This window comes from Ailuropoda melanoleuca, chromosome 8 (genome assembly GCF_002007445.2).
Source record: "Ailuropoda melanoleuca isolate Jingjing chromosome 8, ASM200744v2, whole genome shotgun sequence".
NCBI lineage: Eukaryota > Metazoa > Chordata > Mammalia > Carnivora > Ursidae > Ailuropoda > Ailuropoda melanoleuca.
Window position 1 is genome coordinate 33,420,998 of NC_048225.1, and position 10,223 is coordinate 33,431,220.

Genomic DNA, 10,223 nt, shown 5'->3' on the forward strand with positions numbered 1-10,223 from the left:
TAAAATTATATAGTATATTATTATTATTATTACTATTATTATTATGGCAGCAGCAGCAACAGCAACAACAACAGCAATATCCAGTCTGAGTTTCATCACTGGAGATAGATTAAAGAAACCTAAAGAAACAAATATAAGAAAATAATATTCTTTCCTTCAATATTTGCTGTAACAAAGGATCTCTATAATGCTTTAGTGTCCATTTTGGTTATAAATAGATATTCTAAGCTTATTTCACAATTTCTACCAAAAAATTAACAGACAGAAGTATCAAACAAATCAATCCCCTAATATTCTTAGCTTTTGCTTGAATTGAAATCTTGGATCCCAAAAAGATATGAAATGAAAAACTAGGGCTGTTTATTAACATTTCTGAGATTCTGTTTTCTTCTGTAAAGGGATATTAATAATACCCACCTGGAAAGTTATGTTGAGATTAAATAATACAGTGTATAGGAAAAGTCAAGCACACTACTTGATACATAAAAGGTTTGTTTATACAAATCCATTTTATTGGGAAATAATTTACATATAATCAAATGCACACATTCTAAGTTTGCAGTCATTGAGTTTCAACAAATATATACACCTGTTTAGCCACAACCCCAACAAAGATGTACAGTATTTCTGTCATCCCAAAAGGTTTCTTTGTGCACCTATATAATAAATAACCTACTAATACCAGCAATAGATGTACTCTAATCTGCTTTCTGTCACTACCAATTAATTTTATTTCCTAGAATTTATATATACGGGTAAATATATACTCATATATCAAGTATTATGGATATCTGAGTTCTTTCTTTCAGAATAATATTTTTAATTGATCTAAAAATGAACAAATATAGTCACATTTTATTGCTGAGTGATATGCTTTTATATGAGTTTATTATATTTTGTCTATTCATTTTTATATGGGTAAACATTTAGTGTTTTCAGTTTTGAGTGTGTGTGTATATGCACACATTTTATATACTTATATCTGTATTTACATCTATTTTAATAATACATACACATAAGTACATACATAACATATAATATATAAACATAACAACCGATGCTTAAACATACATATTCCTTACAAAGAATCAGCTTGATTTAATTACATTTCTCTACTGTTTGTTAGTTTTTATTTTATGGGTTTCCCTTCATATTTANGTATGTCTTCTTTGGAAAAAATGTCTATTCAGATTTTCTGTCTTTTTTTAAAAAGATTTATTTATTTGTTTGGGAGAGAGGGAAAGAGGATTCTAGGAGTGGAAGGGGCAGGGGGAGAGGAAGGGAGAGAATCCCAAGGGACTCCCCACTGAGCCTGGAGACCAATGTAGGGCTCAGTCTCATGACCCTGAGATCATGACCTGAGCAAAAACCAAGAGTTGGAGGCTCAATTGACAGAGCCACCTGGGTGTCCCATCCTTCCTTCTTTTTGATGAATATTGTATTATTGGTATTCCATCTAGTGTCTACTCTTGATCTTGTTAGCTCCACTTTTTTGTTTTGTTTTTAGTGGTTGCTGTGGGGTTACAGTATGCATCTTTAACTTTTTACATTCTATAATGGTATATTACTTCACTTATAATTGAAAATCTTTAAGAATATTTAAGAATATTAAATTTTACTTCTTTCAGGTAATATGATTATGCATCTTCTGCATATTTTATAAAATCATAAAATATTCTCATTACCTTTTGTTTTACTTATCAATTATTATAAATCAAATCAATTATTCTGTTAGGTCATTAAAAAAAGACTCTACCTCACCCCCCCCAAAAAAAACTGTGTATGTATATATATATTTGTGTGTGTGTGTATAAAGATTTATAACCTTCTGTTTATTTCTTTTGTAGCTCACTTCTATCTAACATAATTTTCCTTCCTTATGACAGAGTTCTTTTAAGATTCTTGGGTACAGGTCAGCTGGAAATAAATTATTTTAGTTAAGTAAGTCAGAAATCAACCTGGTTTTTCATTTGTTTATGGAGAATATTTTTAATGGATGTAGAATTTTGGGTTGATTTTTTCCCATCCATTGTCTTCAGTTTTGCATTTTCTGATGAGAAGTCTGACACCTCTATTATTTGTTCTACATATACTCATGCCATTTTCTTCTTTTCTGGCTAACTGTAAGTTTAATTTCCCTGATTTCAGCAATTTAATTAACATATGCTTCAGTGTGCTTGTATCTGTGATTACCCTGCTTAACTTTATTTTAGCCTTTCTATTTATGGTTTTAGAATTCTCATCAAATTTGGGAGAAAATCATCAATTACGTTGTTAAATATTCTCCTCTCTCTGTCTTTTTCTCTGTCTTTTGGACAGTAATTACATGAATATCAATCAATTTTATATCTCACAGCTCACTGAAGTTCTCTTTTAAAAAATTTTTGCTTGTTTTGTCTATTTTTTGCTCTATGTTTTAGTTTGGATAGGTTCTATTGACTTCAAATCTTCACATTTTTTCATTTTTTCTTCTTGAGTTGTTTAAACTTCTCTTGATGTATCCTAGAGAATCTAGATTGTTTTTGTGAACATAAAGTGATTCCACTTTAAGGGGCTAGAGCTAGAGCTTGTAATTTTGTCTCCCAAGATATTTCAAGTTGATTTCTGGGTTATGTAAAGATAGCCTTTGTAGTTTCTTTTAGACTACCTAAATGTTTTATAAAGTATAATTTTCAAAATTTTAAATTTCCCTTCATAAATTGCTAGACATACTCAGAATTTGTCTTTCATTAGCTCTTTTAATTCTGGAACAAACTTCCACTTTATTTCAGGACAAAATGATTCTGCTTTTTCTAGAAAACAACAAAAAATTATCTCATTACCTATCATACACTATCCAAAATATTGAAATTATAAGAAAGTAAAATTTTAATTGTAACAAAGTAATTAACTTATATTTACTTAGAAAACTGAATGGTAATTGTATACTGACTGCCATACACACAATAATTTTAGCAGAAAGCAAAGCTCATCAATAAAAACACTGTAATTTTTACAACTATTCACGTTCCTTCTTCACCATTTAATATTGGCAAAAACATGTAAATAAAAATGACCCCAAATATAGCATAAAATTAAGAAGCAAATTATATAAAATTAAAATTGTGCTTAGTAATCAATGTAAAATATTCCATTTTACTTAAAAATTATTTAACAAACCAATGGTTATCCATTAACTTACCTGATATAATATCATTCCATAGTTTTATCATCTAAGTTATCTAAATGATGTTCAAATTTACAAAATAAGAAACAATGACTGCTGTACCTTTCCTTAAGAGAATATAATTCAGTATAGTTTATTAGAAATTTATGATTTTTATATTCATAAATCTTAAGTGGGTTTATCCTTAGCTTATCTTATCAGTAAACAAATTTAAGGTGTTTAACAGGTTCAGATTAGTTAGGCATACAGCATAGTTTGATTAGTTTGATTGGATTTGCCAGGTTAATCCATGTTGGCTTCTTAGTTGAACTATCAAAATTGCTAAAATATAATTTTCAACAGATCAAATTATGACATTTTTCAACTATAAAATGCCACTTCTCAAATGTTCTATTTGTAAGGAAATAATAAGGAAAAAAATAAGATGTTAAGTTTAATGAAAAGAACATTTGTAGGCTTAGATATTTATTAAAAATTAATAATGGCAAGTTAAGATAAGATTGTTGGATTAATTTCAAAACATACAAATATCCTGCTGAGCAATAATCTTTAACAATTAGAATTATCTTTTCAACTAGACATAAATTATTTTCATTTTGATTTGGCAACTATATTAACATTTAACTTCACTAAGTCTTGGAGCTACAAGCAATGGTAAACACTGAATCAAAAAAAATACATTCTCTTAGAAAATCCTTAGGTGCACCTTAGGCACTATATAATATTGTAAGTACATCACCCAACTTTTTGTTTTATTTTTATGATTTGGATAATTTTCCCCAAAATTTTCACAAAATTATGTAGTCTCAAAAAAATAGGCACAAAGTTTTTTAAAAAATTAAAAAGACATCTATTTTTGAAAGTGTTTTGAAAATAAAGAGAACAGACAGAAGTGGCACTGATAGTCCTTCTCTTATTCTCATATCGATGTCCCAGGTAAGATTATTTATAAATTGGAAATTCTTTTACTGATGGACCTGGCTGACAGCTCATATAATGGTAATATTTTCTATTTGATTATGATTCATTGTGGATGTTTTCTTTATCTTTTAAAAGATATTCAATTTATTTAAACTCAAAAAAAAAAACACAGTTCACCCAATAGTAAGGATGTTTCCTTTATACTCATATTGAGAGTTAGGAAACTATAGTTGGATTTAAGAGTATGATTCCAAAAAGAAATTAGTGATGGGGTGCCTGGGTGGTTCAGTCAGTTAAGTGTCTGTCTCTTCATCTCAGCTTAGTTCTTGATCTCAGAATTTAAGCCCTGCATTGGGATCCACAATGGGCATGGAGCCTACTTGAAATGGTGAAGGGTATTAAGGAGGGCACATATTGCATGGAGCACTGGGTGTTATACACAAGCAATGAATCATGGAACACTACATCAAAAACTAATGATATACTGTATGGTGACTAACACCATAATTTTAAAAAAAGAAAGAAAGAAAAGGAGGAAGGGAGAAGAAAGAAAGAAAGGAAAGAAAGAGAAAGAAAGAAAGAAAAAGAAGAAGAAGAAGAAGAAGAAAGAAAGAAAGAAAGAAAGAAAAAAGAAAGAAAGAAAGAAAAAGAAGAAGAAGAAGAAAGAAATAAAGAAAAAGAAGAAAAAAGAAAGAAAGAAGAAAGAAAGAAAGAAAGAAAGAAAGAAGAAAGAAAGAAAATGAAAGAAAGAAAAGAAGAGGGGAAGGGAGGAAGGAAGGGAAGAAAGGAAGGAAGGGAAGAAAGGAANGAACACTACATCAAAAACTAATGATATACTGTATGGTGACTAACACCATAATTTTAAAAAAAGAAAGAAAGAGAAGGAGGAAGGGAGGAAGGGAGAAGAAAGAAAGAAAGGAAAGAAAGAGAAAAAGAAAGAAAGAAAGAAAGAAAGAAAGAAAGAAAGAAAGAAAGAAAGAAGAAGAAAGAAAGAGAGAAGAAAGAAAGAAAGAAAGAAAGAAAGAAAGAAAGAAAAGAAGAAGAAGAAGAAGAAGAAGAAGAAAGAAAGAAAGAAAGAAAGAAAAAGAAGAAGAAGAAAAAAGAAAGAAAGAAAGAAAGAAAGAAGAAAAAGAAAGAAAGAAAGAAGAAGAAAGAAAGAAAATGAAAGAAAGAAAAGAAGAGGGGAAGGGAGGAAGGAAGGGAAGAAAGGAAGGAAGGGAAGAAAGGAAGAAGGAAGGAAGGAAGGAAGGAAGGAAGGAAGGAAGGAAGGAAGGAAAGGAAGGAAGGAAGGAAGGAAGGAAGACAGGTAGATTATTGGGGCTACAAGGGAAGCCTCAGACAGAGGGCAAGTTTCCCCTAAGGATCTGTCCATCAGAGCCTGATACTCTCTGTCCAATCCTCTCCAAGATTACAGCTCAGGAATAGATTTTCTTGTCTTGTTTTCTTTTGTCTTTTATCGACTGCAACAATTTACTTAGGATTATAGGATTGGTCTTCTTGGTAACATATAGAACAGCATTAAGATACTTAAAATTTATTATATATTGTAAGTCAAAGTATACTTACTATCTAAATCTTATATTTGTCTTATATATGTAACTTTCACTTCCCTTTCTTTTTCTTTTTTTTTTTTTGCAATGGAATTATTATTTAATGATTATTAAAGAAATATGATGAAATAAAACTGATAACTATATCTGAGTAACTAATATTATAGAAAATAGAATTAGATAAAATATTCAAAGCAATCAAAACATTTGATTAATAAATGCCAAATATATTAAAAGGGAAACTACAAAAATGAAAAAGTAAAGATTATAAGAATGAAGCTAAACTTATTTTTACATAAATTAATCACAAGTGAATAAAATTCACAACTTAAATGACAAAATGCACAAGTTGTGTAAGTAAACCAAATGCAGACAAAATAAGCATGAGTGATGAGTTAATATTAAATATCACAAACAGTTGAAAATAATGGAATGGACAAATATATACAAAACAAATGCAAGCAAACAAAAAGCAAAAAGAAAAATATTAACATCTATGCAAATATTATTTCAAGGGAAAAGAAAAAACTGGTTATCTTGGGAAGATAAAAATACATATATGTTGAAAAATCACAGTATAACGAGAAGATTAAATAATGTAATATTGCATGAAATTAATTTTAAGGTAGAAGTGGGAATTTTGACACAACCAAAATCATAGTGAAAAACTCAATCTTCCTTAACAAATCAAAAGATGAAATTCACATTGTCTTTATCCATTCATCAGGGGATGGACACCTGGGTTTTTTCTATAATGTGGCTACAACTTTAGAAGACTATAACATTATTTAGCAGCTGAAAAACTCCCAATTAACAGGACTGACATCTTTTCCAATAGCAGATAACCATAAATACGACTTTAAGAAATAGCTTGCATTGGGGTGCCTGGGTGGCACAGTCAGTTGAGCTTTTGACTCCTGGTTTTGGCTCAGGTTGTGATCTCAGGGAGGAGATCAAGACCTGCATCCAGCTCTATCCTCAATGCAGATTCTGCTTGGGACTCTTTCTCCCTCTCCCTCCGTCTCCCCACCCCCCACTCAAATAAATAAATAAAATCTTTAAAAAAAGAAAAAAATATCACCTGGTGGAATCCACTCAAATGCAGATCCCCAGGCTGGGAACAGAAAGTTTGAAATCAGCAGTCTATGTTATTTAACAAACAGCTCTGATTCTGAAGCATGTGCTAAAAATTCCCTTTTGAGAAATAGGAAACGGGAGTATGTTGGAAAAAGCAGTAAAAGAAAGATTGGAAGTGGAAGATAAGAACAGATCTGACTATGAGGTATTACTTTGTAAATAAAGTTTTATTGAAATACAATCATGCTCATCTATTTACATACCGACTGTGGACGAGAAATCATGTGGCTGGAAAAGCCAAACATCCTTATCACATAGCCTTTTACTGGAAAACCTTGTTAGTAGTTTTTTTGGGGAAAAAAAACTTTTTTGGGTGTTTTTATTATTTAGTACATTTATTAATACATACAAAATATGAGACAAGAGGCAAGACTCTTTTGAATTTAAAAAAAGGCAATTTAAAAATGCATTTGATGCTAGCTGTAAATGCCATCTCACTGTTACCCCTAAACCTTTCAGAATATGCATTTTCACCCTTCTACCCTGTCACCAATGTATCTGATTATATAATTTGTATAAAGCCTAGAATATGTTGACATTTTTGCAACAACTATAACTGATGAATGATTGCTTGCTTAAGAGGAAGTTCAAGCTACACATCTGCATTTGAAATATATGGCACTCTAATACAGTTTTAGTCATTTAGCCAGGGTAAAGTTGTTGTTTACTTTATGTTCTATAGGGAGCTCAAATCAGACAGCAATTCTTATGTGATCCTTGAGTAAGCAATAATGAAAATCTCACTATTATTTTTATCTTCTCTACAAAAAATTGCCACAATAGTGCTCACTTTGGCAGCACATATATTAAAATTAGAGCAATACAGAAAAGATTAGTATGGCCCCTGCACAAGGACGACACACAATTTGTGAAATGTTTCACATTTTTTTTAAATTGCCTTGATAATTGAAAATTTCTAGACATAAACAGATCAAACACTGGCAGTTTCTGCAGGACCAAACCAGAAATTCACTTTTCCGACACTTTTGGAATTGCCCCAGGATTTAGATTGTGCCTGTGACTGGAGCAATTGTGTATCAAGGTTTCAAACTCTGACAAAATTACAAAACATTACCTAGAATTAATTTATAACACATATGTTCTTTACAATAAAAAGAGAAATCCAAAATTAATCTCAATATTGATATTAAGGTCCAAAGAATGAACATTAAAAGAAATATTAAAATATAACTTTAGAGTTATAATGACAAAATCATGAAAAAGTTACAATGTAGCTTTTGCAATCTAAAAACAAAATCCCAGAATAAGAACCTCTAATTTTGCAATGGAGTTTTAAGTGAAGTCTTGTTTGAATCTGGTACAAAGCATTCAAGTAAAATAAATAAATAAGTAAAAATGACACAATTTCTTCAAAGTACACATTTCTATTCATTTTGTGTACTTTGTAAATGAATGATCTTGGTGCTAATAAACTATAATGATTTCTTCCTATCTGCTTTATCTAAATTACTTGTGATGGAATTTGCCCAAGTTGACCTGTAATTAGAGCTAATTATTATAGCCAGCTTATCCTAGCATACATAAAAAGCATATTTCTCATTGAAAGCAAAAGAAAACACTCTGAGAAAATCCTATGTTCTCTACTATAAGTCATGACAATTCCACCATGAAAATGACACAAATGGATACCATGGTATAGTATGAACATAATATGTCTTTAATAAGATAATACAGATATTTTCTTTCCATATAACTGGTATGACCTAAAGATGCATTCCCAGGTAATTATTCTTTTCACAATCAAATAATAATTTATAAAAGATCAATATATATTTAAAAATTAATGGGCTAAGAGATTTGTGAAAGAGAATTGTGTACGGATAATATAATATGTAATTTTATGTTTTTATAATTTTGATGTTTTAAAATCAGACTAGAATATTATAACATAACTAATATATTCACAGGAAAAATATTCAAAATATTTAACAAGAGCATTGTGGTATACAACTTAGGAGCAAAATCCTGAATGTACTGTGAAGTTATTCTTACTAGTATAGCTACTATTTATGCATAGTATAAAATGGATGGCATTTTATGAAACAAATGTACCTAATTTTCAGAGTAAAAATTCCAAATTCAAAACATGAAAGAGTACCAAGATCCTTAGATGCCTCTCTCATAATATTACCAAAACTCACTCAACTTCCTAACTAACCCAATCTCCTAATTTGTGATACTATAAAATAATTTAAGTGTCTCTAAACTTTATAAATAATATTATAGAGTATGTGCTCTTTTGTGTCTGGCATCTTTCCTCAATATCTTGTTTGTGAAATTCATCTATGTTTTTGTGTTTGGCTGTAGTCAATTCATTTTTATGTCTATTCTATGTAGTATTCTATTTTATTAATATACCAAAATGTATTTACCCATTCAGCAGCTAATGGGGATCTCATTGTTTACAATTTTGGTTATTTTAAATACTTTGCTATGTATATTTTTATACATATCTTTTTGTGAACATATATGCACATAATTTTTGAGTATATATCTGGACATGGAACCAATGGGTCAAAGTTATACATTTGTTCAATTGCAGTAGAAAACTGTCAGTTTTCAAAAATTATTGACAGAATTTATATATCATCCAGGAGCTCTGACTGTGAAATTGGTTTTACAGCCTTATAAAACTTGTTGTATTCAGTTTTGTTTTTGTTTTTCCTTTTAACTATCCTCTAGTATAGAGTAGTACCATATTATGGTTTTCATCTGAAAGCCTTTGAAGACAAATGAATATGAAGAACTTTTCATAGGATTAGTGGCAATTTAGATAATTTCTGTGAAATGCCTGTTCAAATTTAGCCTGTTTTTCTGTTGAATTTTCTTTTATCTATTGGTTTATTTGACTTTTATTTCTATTAGTTATTTAGAGATATTAGATAAATCCTTTATAATATATATTAATGTATCTCAAATATATTCTTTTACTCTGTGTTGACTTTCCTTTGTCTTAATGGTGTCTATTGACAAATAGAAGTTAATTATTTCCTGAAAAGAAAAATATATATGATTATGTTTAGTGCTTTTCATGTCCAATATAAGAAATTTTAGCCAACTCTAAATTACAAAAATATTTATATTTCTTTTAAAATGCAATTGTTTAATCCTCTATATTCTTTCTAGAACTGGCCTACAGAAATAAAGGAAATGTACCTCATGTTTTTCCTCTATGTGAATACCTAATTAATTAAGCACTGTCTTTGCAGAGATCACTATTTTCCTTGCTGTCTTGAACTGTCATAAATGTCATGTAATAAATGATTGTGTAGCAGTACCTGTTTCTGGAATTTTTCTAATTTTTCTGTCTTAGTTTGTCTACTCTTGCACCAAAGGAACACTCAAAGTTACTGCTCTAATAAAGAATATATTATAATGGGCAAAATAATATTTAAAAGTGAAAATTTTATTTTAAAAGAGTAATAAAT

General features: G+C 29.7%; 1 non-coding gene across 1 annotated transcript; it reads left to right on the plus strand.

The window, feature by feature from the left end:
* Positions 1-7,556: 7,556 nt before the first annotated feature.
* Positions 7,557-7,662, plus strand: LOC117803668. Its single transcript, XR_004627605.1, has one exon. It is a non-coding gene; the product is annotated as a U6 spliceosomal RNA (small nuclear RNA).
* Positions 7,663-10,223: the final 2,561 nt, after the last annotated feature.